Genomic DNA, 10,804 nt, shown 5'->3' with positions numbered 1-10,804 from the left:
GCAGCCCTAGAAGTTCTTCAAGGAATTGGGTCAAGACATAAAGTAGCTCAGTGATGGGGTTAACCAGATATCCTCAAGGAGTTATCAGTCTCTCAGTGGGAGCCGTCAATGGTTCTTCTCTCCCTCGCCTAATGCGGGTTCCCCTGTCCATGGACAAGCCTGCAGCACCATTGACCAAGGAGCTATGTGATTGCTGTCAAAAGAGCCAAGTTAAATTGTCCACCAAGACCAGATGTCACCAGGTCTTCGTAGACAGCCTTTCCCTGTTCGTGTCTAGGCTGGTCAAGAGTCCCCTCCTATTGTCCTGGCTAGTCTGCCTCAACTAGATCAGGAGATTTCCCCCAGTAGTGTCCTTGTTGATCGTCCTCAACCTCCTCCCAGCCCTGTCCTGGCTGACCTAAAGAGTTTCCCTCATTCTGTCCTGGCTGGTCCCAAATAAAGCTGGAAGCAATCTGCCAGTGCAGCCTTTAGCTCCTTCTTCACCCTCTAGTAGTAGCTATTTGCTAATCCATTACTTGCCTTCTAGTAGTAGCCAGCTGCCAGTCCCTTCCTTATCCTCTAGTGGCAGCCAACTGCCAGTGCAGCCTACAATTCATCCTCTGCTCTCTGGTGGTGACCAGCTGCTGATACAGCCTTCAGTTCCTACCTTGCCCTATGGTAGTGACCAGTGCCCAGTGCAGCCTTTAGTACTTACCTTGCCCCCTAGTGGTTGCCAGCTGTCAATCCCTTCCTTGCCCTCTTGTGGTAGCATACTACCAGTGCAGCCTTTAGTCCCTTTTCCCTCTGGTGTTAGTCAGCCGCCAGTGCAGCCTTAAGCCCCTCGCCCTATATTGGTAGCCAACTGTCAGTGCTGCCTACTGTTCCTTTATTTCCCTCTGGTAGTGGCCAGTACCCAGTGCTGCCTTTAGTCCTTACCTTACCCTCTTATAGTAGCCAGCTGCTAGTCCCTTCATTGTCCTCCAGGGGTAGCCAGATACCAGAGCAGCCTTTTGTCCCTTCTTGTCCCTCTGGTGGTAGCAAGCTTAGTCTATGCCTTGCCTCCTAATGGTAACCAACTGCCCTTACAGCTCATATGTGCTACCTCAGCCCCTGCTGGCACAAAGAATCCAGATCAGGCACTGGACCTTGCCTTAGCCCCTGCTGGCACAGAGAAGCCAGCTTAGTCCTTGGACATTGCCTCAATGCCTGCTGGAACAGAGAAGCCAGCTCAGTCCTTGGTTCTTGCCTTAGCCCCTTCTAGCACACAGAATTCGGCTCAGTCATTGGTCCTTGCCTTAGCCCCTTCTGGCACAGAGATACCAGCTCAGTCTTTGGTCCTTGACTTAGCCCCTGCTAGCACACAGAATTCAGCTCAGTCCTTGGTTCTTGCCTTAGCCCCTGCTGGCACAGAGAAGCCAGTTCAATCCTTGTGTCTTGGCTCAGTTCCTACTGGCACAGAGAAGCCAGCTCAGCCATTTCACCGTGCCTCAGTCCCTTCTAGCACAGAGAAGCCAGCTTATTCCCTGGTCCTTGACTTAGCCCCTGCTGGCACAGAGGAGCCATCTCAGTCCTTGTTCTTGGACTCAGTCCCTGCTGGTACAGAGATGCCAGCTCAGCCCTTGTGTCCAACATTAGTCTCTGCTGGTGGTGAGAAGCCAGTTATGGCCTCCTCAGTCTTGGCTACTCAGCTACAGCCTTTATGTCCTATCAAGCCTCCGCCTTGTGCCTCACCTCTTGTCCCAACTCTGCCTTCCCCCTCACCTGTGGTGCTTCTAGACCAGGGGTGTCAAACTCAGTCCCTGGAGGGCCACAGCCCTGCAGAGTTTAGTTCCAGCTCTGCTCCAAAATGCCTCCTTGTAATCTTGAAGCACTCCTGAAGACCTTGATTAGCTGCTTCCGGTGTGTTTAATTAGGGTTGGCGCTAAACTCTGCTGGACTGTGGCCCTCCAGGAACCTAGTTTGACACCCCTGTTCTAGAGTCATTGCCTCCTCCTTGTCCCCGACCTGTGGTCCCACCTCTGCCTTCACCCTCACCTGTGGTCCTTCCAGAGCCTTGGCCTCTGCCTCGTCCCTCGTCTGTGGTTCTGTCAGAGTCTTGGCCTCTGCCTCATCCCTCACCTGTTGCCTCAGCCTCTGCTCTTGCCTGTGGTCTCTGCCTTTGCCCTGTATCATGCTGGAGTTGGCACCTTTGCCATCATTACCTTCCTCATTGTCCTTATGGGGCAACGAGGTATGACAATGCCTCTGTACATTGTGTCTTATATACAGACTCTCCGTTACCTACAGGCACCTAGTCAATAGAGATTTTCATAAAATTACAAATATGTGTTCATATTCAGGGGTGGCTGTAGAAAATCCTAATGACTCTTCCTCTAATTGAGCCCCACCCACTATCAGCAGCTGCATCTCATTGCCACTAATAAGATGCAGCCTTTATAAGTGACTGTGAGCATTTGCCTGAGCATGGCAGCAGTTCCTTTTGTTCTTCTAGCTTGGGACCCCTTTTTGTTGGTGCTAAAACTGCATGAATGATTGGTTGTACCATGCAGATTCATCTCCATGTACTGACATTGGTAATTTAAATAAATATTACAAATGGATGTTTGTCTCAAAGGTGTTTTGACTGACGCCCCATTGTGTTACTCCTCCCATGATTCAGCATTCCTGCACCCTTCAAATATTTTACAGTGCTTGTGAATGTGTGGAGATGGTGTTGTGCTGACATATACCTTTTAGAACTCCTTGACTCATACACGAAAATCACCAACATGAGCATCACACGCTCTGTTTGTAGCAGATGACAGTGAGCAGAGCGTTAATTGAATTTGTAGAACAAGGCACATGCAGACTACATATTTATTAACTTAAATGCAGTCTTTTGCAGTTTAATAATCACATTGGGTCTGTAAAGAGGAGGCGAGAAGCAGCTTTCCTGGTTCAGGTAAGGATTTATTTTTCTCTTTGCAATATTCACTAAGTTGAACTTTAATCACACACCGCTTCACCAAAATAAAACTCTCATCATAACAAAAACTCTTGCTTCTTGTTCGGCTCTGTGGTGCCCAGGCTCTCTCTCTCTTTTCTACTTGCATTGTGGCTCTATTTATCCGCTCTCCCCGTGCTTACTGAAATTAGAGACAGGTGTTAGACATAATTTAGCTCAGGTGTAAGCGCCCTTACCGCTTTCTCTCTCTCCGGAGAGATGCTTGACCACGCCCCCGCTGCCACAGTGTCACTTAGCGATCCTGAAGTGAGAAGCTACCGTCAAAAACACACAGATACAGAAAAGGGCTTCAAATTAAAAGCTTCTGCTAAAATAAAAGCTTAATTTAAATAGAAAAAGTATGATGGAAATATACCAGCATTGTATAGTTATGAAATATTCACTGTACTCCTGCTACTACTAAATCAATAATAACTGATAGATCGATATTTAAGCAATATCTCACATCTATGATGCATCTGTTATGCAGCACTTTATTTGATAAAAATAATTCCAATGTTGTATTTTGGATTGTGCTGTGAGGTTCTTATAAAAGTATTTCATTTGATAAAAAATTATACAATATTATGTTGAAAATTAACTGTTCTATTTTCATTTGAAAATCAAGTTTTAATTAATTCATTTATTTAGTCACCATTTTAATTATGAAATTGAAATAAACTCTTGATATGAAAATAAAAAATAAGAAACAGGTAGCAGTATAGACGAGTACCAAAAAGGAAGAATTGGTACACCTACTAGTTTAAAAAAATAAAAATAAAAGGTATTGGGACATCCCTCATAAAATGTAATAGCTGTTTGTCTTATAAAAATCCCCAATTAACATATCAATCACATTTCCCTTTAGGGTTTAGCTAAAAGTGTGTCATTGGAGCATCTAACTTTAGCACACTGTCCAATCGCAGATGAGGATTTGGAAGGTGAGTTAAATATTCTCAGTATGACATCCAAACAGTACTGTAGATAGCACAAAATGGGTCAAAACTTAAACCAACGTAGGTATTTTTTCACCATCTGGGAGTACATCACTCAAATATGTAGATGTATGAGGAGTTTACTTAAGTCTTTTTATGTGTGCTGATTGTATTTATATTGTGCTAGTGTATTATATTGTTGTAAATGCCACCTCCAAATCATTCGACAACATGAATGTACTTGAAAATAAGAAAAATGTTGATTCTGCTAACCTATTGATGTATTTATTTGTTTAGTAATCAAACTTATTTTTGGCTGTGTGGTTATGTTGTCATTCAGTCATCTGTCAGAGTGTAAAGTATTCCTCAACAATCAAGATTTTACCTCCTGTAATATTACCTGGCAGGGGTAGAGCATATGGCCAACATCATAAAGGTAAATAAAAACTTTTCTTAATGAAACATGACTAATTTAAATTGCGACACTGCTTTGATATTGCATGTACTGTATATTGTGGTAAAAAAGGCAACTCTGCAAGTGTGGTGGTGGTTACAGCTGAATTTTATTACAAATATCATTCATTGTTTTGTTTTTTCTGATTAACAGTTTTTTATTGATTCTTAATATATTGCATAAAATAAATTACAATATACATAAACAGAATCAAACAATTATCCCCTTTTAACTCCCAGAGTATCATTCATTCTTAAAAGTATGCTTGTGAAATAAATTGTCCCTTGTTACTACCTGAGATATAAAAGAGGCAATGCATAGAGCGGTGGTGCTCATGCGGGAGATGTGGTTTGAGTCCAGCCTATTTTTCTTTGTTCTCCCCATCGTTTTCTGTAATCTCTCTACTTTGTCAATAAAATGCCCAAAATTGGCCCCACAATGCAAAACTCAAACATGAGCATGAGTCTCATCTCATGTTTAGCATCAGGCAATGAGGAGGCATAGCACGGCGTGGGTGGAGACTCTGCGCTACAGGTGGGCAGAGTTTGAGGCCATGAGCGGACTGCGCAGGATCACTCTCAACGACAACATTCTAATCGGGGACAGAGGAGTGACGGCACTGACCCGCGAGTTTACAGAGGACCTGTGGGTTAAAGGTTTGAAACACGCACTTAAATACTTAAAGTAAATCAGTACTTCCATCAATACCTCACCAACACTCATGTTTCCACATTTCAAATTTCTGTAGCGGTGGACATGCAGCAGTGTGGCATCTCCAGTGGAGGAGCTCGAGTTTTAGAGGAGATGCTTCAGCCCAATTCTACTCTGTGTGTGCTGGACATCAGGAGAAACCCACTGATTGGTATTTGATTCAAAACACTGATGCACACTTTGACTCAGATGTATTGAAATTCTGTTAAGGAATGCTGATCAGGGATACTTTTTGCCTTCAATATTCTACTACATAAAATGATAAAGGCACCAAGATCTGATTTTCAAACAGCACTAGTAGTTGACCATTGAGGTTTTTGTTTTTCAATGACCATGAGAACAGACAGGCTGATATATGGGTGTTTCTTCAAATTCATGCCCTTTTAGCGCTGGTGACTTCTAGAAAGTAATGGGTTTTTTTTACACTTGCTACTTTTTGAAAATTGTCTACTAACAATGTCCAACAGTGATAGACAGTACATCCATCACTGAAGATTTATGACATTGAATATTTCCACCAGTGTCATTTCCTGGACATCTCAAATTCTGTTTTGTGTTGAATAGTATTCTATGGTGGAAAATGACAGCTTGATTAGAAATTAGGCCCCCCTAATTAGGTGTTAGGAAGTAGGTTAGGAAATTAGGTGTGGTGGAAATGATGCCACAACAGTTGTCATTTTTGAAATAATTATAGAAATCATGTTCACACATTAAAGAATAAAATGGTTCATGTTTATTTGACTTTGTTTAGATAATAGTTTTAAACGTAGTAATTTGAATGTTCATAATGCATTTTCATTCAATATTGAAAGTCTGGGTCTAGGACAAGGCTAAATTACTGAAATCTATACATAAAAGGCATTTAAAAAGTAAAAAAATAAATGTTGAAGGCCTGATAAAACATTTTCAAATCATTTTTAATGTGACCTTCATCTATCGAAAAGTAAAAAGTTCATTTTAATAAAAATCAACCGCAGGGATATGAAATTGCCAGAAGTGTAGGAAACATTTTAATGTCTACTCAAATTCACATAAAAGTATTTCATATCATAATTGTGTACTATACATTGATAAGGCTGTCAGTAGATTTTGTAACTGTTTGTAACATGCAAGCATGGGTAGTAACTGAGGCGAATAAACCCAAAATACCCAAAATTGACTTGTGCCCAGAAACTATGTCTATTTTGCATGATGTTGTTCAACTCTGTGCTTTTTTCTGTTAGATAATAATATGGTGAAGGCCACACTCAGAAGAGTTCTTATGAATGCCAAAAGCCAAGACTCACAGGTCTGAAATCCAATTCACTTTTGCATGTTTAAATGTTTTAGATATTGAATTAAATGCATGTCTGCTATTGAATTTTTTGAGTTTGACATATGCATGTTTGGTAGCCTACATTGACTAATCCTGTATTAGTAGTTTTAATGTAGTAATGTTTTTTCAGAAAAGCAAAACTCATTTCCTGTGTGTTGTTGCTGTTTTTCAGCCAACCTCCTTCCCCTTTTTTTTTTTTTTTTTTTAGATTAACATTGTTTATTGATTCCTATACTAACACATAAAAGCAAGAACAAATACAAACAGAATCAATACTTAACCCCCTCTATTACTAACCCCCATCCCAATCCCCAACCCCACCCATAAGAACATCCCAGTGGTCCCACACAATTATAGACACAAAAACAAATATTAAAAAATACTTAAGTAAATAAAATATAATAATCACACACATAACCTCTACATCTCTCTCTCCACTGTCCCTCCCTGTGAGCCCTCTAAAAATGCCAAATATTTACCCCACTTTCCCATAAACAAGTCCAAATTACCCAATCCTCTAAGTACCCCTTCTTCAAACGCTGCCACCCTCCCCATTTCTGCACACCACTCCGGGAATGATGGTGCTCCGTCGGACTTCCAACCCCTTAAAATGACCTGTCTGCCAATCATAGCACTTGTCAAAATCAAATTTTTTTATAAATTTGTCCCCCAAATTTATGACCGCTCCGTCGCCCCAAAATACAAAGTATGGGGCAAAGCAAAACTTGAGTGCCTAAAACGTCAAACAAATAGCTCTGTACCTTCATCCAAAAATCTTGAATCTTAACACACCCCCAAAAGGCATGAGTTGTGTCTCCAACTTCTGACTGACAATGCCAGCAGTTGGGTGTGTCTTTAAGACCAAGCCTATATAATCCCTAAAGACACTCTTAATCAATCACGCCAGTTAAGGAGGAAGAATACTTGAAAAGCTTCGTATAGAATCTTTTAGATTTCCTTTCTACTAAAATATTCTTTCAGTAATAAGATGTTCAGTATGTTTCGTCTGAGTGTTTACTAACTTGTTCTCTGCAAGATCTCGTTGGTCCTCATCCATAAATTCTAGGTGCAGGCCACCACGGCCTGGATCAGTGGGGTACATCACATGGCGCACTGTGGCCCGGGCCGGCTTACAGAGGTTAGAACATAGAGGCGTTGTTCAGTAGCGCCTGATGAGGTTACATCACAGTACATATAAACTCTTTTTCAGAAGTGAATGACCCCTTAGAAGGAGGCTGCCTATTTGACAGTGCATTTATTTTTCCATTGAAATCAATAAGATGCATGTATATGTCTCTACATAGAGGTGTACCACAGGCAGAGGGGATGACAGACCAGAGTTTTCAAGTAATGAGATTTTTCTATACAAATTTCTTTTATTTTCCAGCTACTGTTGGTCAGTTTTGTAGTGAAAGTACATTGGTAATGAATGCATTTCGTATTGAAAACCATTGTGAATGTTATGGGGTTTTCTTCATCAGAATGCCACTTCTGTGAGGGTTACTGTGGAGACAGTGTCTGAGTCAGAGGAAGTGGAGAGTGAATATGTGCAGAGTCCTCAGGAGAAAATCTCAAGCTGCCAGTTCAGACGACTACAGACAGAAAACAATCGATTATAGGTACCTTAGTAACAACAGCCTCTCCGATTATTGCCTTCATGAGGAAGCTGTCTTGTTAAGTGAGGTTGACAAATAATAGTATTCTGCTGAATAGGATTCTACAGTTAGAACAGCTTGATTGTACAGTTTAACAGTGGCCTCTTGAGGTGAAACCTTATACCTTGTTAAACCTCATCTGGTGAATGAACCTCATCTGGCCACTTATTTTGTTATTAGATCACTGTTTAGGAATGCTGTTTAAAAATGTACAAGGAGGTACAAAAGCTTTTTTACTGTTAAGGATTGGATCTGTTGAACACATGACAGGCCATATTTTTTAAGAGAGCCAACAATGAAAGATAAATACAAAATAAACATTATAAAAAAAATTACAAAAAACTAGATATAACATTATGATTAGTATGAAAAAAAAAGGTTATTTTGTACTTCTAAAACATTTTTGCACGTCTGTTTTTGCAGTTTTAAACAAAAGAACTCACATTTTCATGTATGTTCTGTACATAACATATTCATACTATGCATATGTTGGTCAATTCCACGGAAATGCCAACCATATCATGCGAAAAAAGAAAAAAGGTTGTAATTAAAGGAACAAAACCCCCTTTTAAATTCTATATTGTATTTGTTTAAATGAGAACGAATAATGCCGTCCAGACCGCTAGAGTGCGCCGCTTGCTCACTCAGCACTGACTGAAGCGGTGAGTGCAGACTATTTTTTTAAACCGCCATATTGCGATTTCAATCTTAATTCAATCAATCATGGAGCATTAATGGATATTATACTGATGTGTCGGAAGTCAAATTCTGCTGGTTTCAAAGAGTTTTGGATGGTTTCCCTCATCATGTACCCTGTAGCTAAGTGGTTTGTCCGACTTTTACAATCACAATGGTCACGTGACACGTCCGTCTATGGCGGTTTTTCCCCATGAATGAGAAATAATTAAAATTTAATATTACATGTTATTAGAGCCAACCCTTCTACATATTGGAGATATTATTATTTCTGGATTGTGCATTTGAATTCACAGAGTTTTACAATGTGTGTTACTAATTATAAATCATCGTTTTTTCATATTGGTGTTTTCATGCTGATATGATATGCCTTTTTAATTTGGTCAATAATTGGCTGATAAATATCGGCAGCCGATACATCGGTGCTTCCTTTATATATATATATATATATATATATATAAACCCTTCATCTGGTGAATATATAGGCTTTAAATAAATTTGGTAAATATTTAAATACAGACATTGTAACTGAGCCAAGATTCTGTCATTTCAAAATAAGAGCCCCTTGTTGAGTTTTGGGCTTTTTTCACAGTTAAAAGTACCACACTGTGCACCAAATCTTAATTTTTTATTGCTGGTTATTATTGGGATTTTTTTTTTTTTTAAATGCATCTGGACCTTTTCATGTTTGTCTCTTGTAGTGTCTTTTTTTGTGCCTGTCATAGTTACAATTTTAAACTATCAGATGATTAATTGGTTACCAGCATTTTCCACCACTTTAGTTATTGGTATTGGAGTGGTGGTGGTATAGTGGGCTAAAGCACAGAACCAGTAAGCAGAAGGTTGCTGGTTAAATCCCCACAGCCACCACCATTGTGTCCTTGAGCAATAATACTCTAGGTTGCTCTGGGGGGATTGTCCCTGTAATAAGGGCACTGTAAGTTGCTTTGGATAAAAGCCTCTGCCAAATGCATAAATGTAAATGTAAAATCCACTAGTCAACCTCTTATATTCATACATTTTAAGTGTTCAAATACCTTTTGGTGCTGCTGTATAAATGAAGGATGAAGCGGTGCAGTTCCTTTCCTCACCCACAAGTGGAACTAGAGGAGTGCCGGTTGAGGCCAGCAGAGGAGAGGAAGGCCAGACTGAAGGCCAACTCTTGCCTGGTAGAGGTACAAGAATACCCAGTTGTTTCTTTTTTAATTTATTTAGAAAAATGTATGAGTAAAATGTATGTGACTTTGTTAAAATATCTCCGGCCTGTAGCTGTAACTGGAGAATGAGCGCCTGCGCAGTGTGAATCTCTCTCTGTCTGAAGCCCATCTCAGCACCTCTGTTCTGGAGGATGAACGTGTGCTGGAGAGTGTCAAGTCTTCCTTCTACAAATTCCACAACTTCCTAGACCTGCTGAAAGATGCTGGGTCTGTCTGATCTGTTATTTAATATTTAAAGTGTCTTACATTTTTCAACTACTCAATTTGACAGTGTGATTGTTTTTGGCACCATTTGGAGTAAATTCTAGAAAATCCCAGGCAGTCAGCAGTTACAGAAATACTCAAACCAGCCCACCTGGCATCAACAATCATCCATGCAATTATCTAATCAGCCAATTGGGTGGCAGCAGTGCAGTGCATAAAATTTGGTTTGAGTATTTCTGTAACTGCTGATCTCCTGGGATTTTCACACACAACAGTCTCTAGAATTTACTCCGAATGGCGCTACAAAAATAAATAAATAAATAAATAAATAAATCATCCAGTGTCAAGCAGTTCTATGGACGGAAATGCCTTGTTGATGAGAGAGGTCAACTGACAAAGTCAATGATAACTCAGATAACCGCTCTGTACAATTTTGGTGAGAAGATTATCATCTCAGAATGCTATTCTGAGATGCGGGTTGGCGCTGTTTTGGCAGCACGAGGGGGACTGACACAATATTAGGCAGGTGATCAGTGGATGTATTAGTGTCACAATATGTATTTCCACTTCTATAAATCATATTTTTATGATTATTTAAAAAAAAATGTCATCAAATTGTAGTTTACAATGACAGAATATCTATTTCTTTGTTTGT

The 10,804-nt window shown here is 40.1% G+C and overlaps 1 pseudogene; it reads left to right on the top strand.

Annotated features, from left to right (window-relative positions):
• The first annotated feature begins 1,181 nt into the window (after window positions 1–1,181).
• On the top strand, window positions 1,182–10,254 carry LOC127424583 (centrosomal protein of 78 kDa-like; annotated as a pseudogene).
• Window positions 10,255–10,804: the final 550 nt, after the last annotated feature.

The sequence above is a fragment of the Myxocyprinus asiaticus genome, chromosome 33 (assembly GCF_019703515.2).
Source record: "Myxocyprinus asiaticus isolate MX2 ecotype Aquarium Trade chromosome 33, UBuf_Myxa_2, whole genome shotgun sequence".
In the NCBI taxonomy this organism is placed as follows: Eukaryota; Metazoa; Chordata; class Actinopteri; order Cypriniformes; family Catostomidae; genus Myxocyprinus; species Myxocyprinus asiaticus.
The sequence above is the reverse complement of the archived record's forward strand: the minus strand, read 5'-3'. Positions and strand labels throughout refer to the sequence as shown.